Consider the following 1,742-nt stretch of genomic DNA (forward strand, 5'->3'; position numbering starts at 1 on the left):
TTGTCAAAATGTTTATTCCTTGATCCTGTCCATGTACATATATAAGCATTCGGTCTCTAACCATTGATATTCATTAAATGAAACTTTAATGGGTTTTAAATTATGATCGAAGTCTTTTGACATTGACATTGTAAACATCAACATTTTTGCATTTAAAACATGACACGATTTTGTTTTTTGTTTTTTTTTTTTTTTGTTTTTTTGTTTTTTTTTTTATGTTTAATTTTCGGTCAGATTTTATATCACCCGTTAAGTATAATTAATTCATTTACTTTCCAGATTTTCATAAGATTAGTGAGGTCCAATAAATTTTTAATTATTTTGTAGGAAAAAAACAAACTATGATTCGTTAAACCAAAAAGTCTATTTAAAACCTATTTTGTGCAACTGAAGTCAGACTCGTCTTCCTGGTCTTGTTCCTCTTAGCTAGTGTCACATATTTGAAGGGGGAAAAATATCATTTTTTGAGTTATATAACTAGCTTCTTCATCAGGGGATTAATCAGGTTTGGCATAAATTAATGTCATCAGGCGGCGATCCTGATCCTGATGCACCAACCAACACAATTCCAGGTGCGTCATCCTCCGCCGCTAGCCGGCCTCGAGGCCGTCCTCGCGGAGCAACGAGCAAGCCCAAGCCACCCATCATAATCACACAAGATACCCCAAACACGCTCACATCTCATATTTTTGAAGTTTCCTCCGGTTCAGACATTGTTGACTCGGTGAAGACCTACACCACCCGCCGTGGCCGAGGCGTTTGCGTGCTGAGCGGCAGCGGTGCAGTGACTAATGTCAACCTGCGCCAGCCAGCCACAGCAGTACTACCCGTCGGAAGTAGTAGTCCTGCCGTGGCGATGCACGGTCGGTTTGAAATTCTATCTCTCACCGGCACGTGCCTGCCTCCACCGGCCCCACCTGAAGCCAGTGGCTTGGCCTTATTTTTGGCTGGTGGGCAAGGACAGATTGTTGGAGGGAGTGTCGTGGGGCCCTTGAGGGCTTCAGGGCCTGTAATCTTGATTGTGGTTTCTTTTGCTAATGCAGCGTGTGATAGGTTGCCGCTGGAGGAGGAGGAGTAGGAGGCTCCACCGCCGCCATTGCAAGCGGCGGCTTTGCAATCTTTGGAAGTGACAGTCAGAGGCAGTGGTGGGGATGGTTATAGTTTGGGGGGCTTGAGAACTTTTCCTGGTGATGTATGTGGTTAGAATAGTGGGAGTAGTTAGATCTTGTGCCTCAAGGGACAAGAATGCATGGATTGTTCTTCAACGAGTTCATCTAATCAGTAAATCCATGTTCATATTGTAAAATCCATGCAGCTGACATTGTATAATTAATTTCTCATCTTTAATTTTCTAATTCTGTGAGATTTATAGAAAATTAATTTTCTACATAATGCATATAATGTTTCCATGAACTATTTTTCTTTCTAAAATCTAAGTAACAAATACATTTCCATCTGTTTAATTTTTGGGTAAGTTGCAACATTGGACCTTGAAGTTCGGTCCTATAGGAGTTTTGGTTACTAAACTAAAAATATGTGATTGTTAATTGGTTCCTAAACTTGTTAAAGCACGTGTTCAAAAAAAAAAAAAAAAACTTGTTATCTTTTTGGGCTTTGTTAGAACTTCTGTCTTTTAACTGCCCCTTATCCTTTATTTATAGAGCCAAAGTCTAAAAACTAATGGTTCAATTTGTTTAATTTTTAACGCTCATTGTTGTTGTTGTTGTTGTTGTTTAGATAAT

General features: G+C 39.6%; 1 pseudogene; it reads left to right on the forward strand.

Annotated features, from left to right (window-relative positions):
• The first annotated feature begins 350 nt into the window (after window positions 1-350).
• On the forward strand, window positions 351-1,392 carry LOC125480794 (annotated as a pseudogene).
• Window positions 1,393-1,742: the final 350 nt, after the last annotated feature.

Source organism: the organism of the source record quoted next, unplaced genomic scaffold (genome assembly GCF_019419815.1).
Source record: "Pyrus x bretschneideri cultivar Hongxiangsu unplaced genomic scaffold, Pyrus_bretschneideri_v1 Contig10, whole genome shotgun sequence".
Taxonomy (NCBI): domain Eukaryota; kingdom Viridiplantae; phylum Streptophyta; class Magnoliopsida; order Rosales; family Rosaceae; genus Pyrus; species Pyrus x bretschneideri.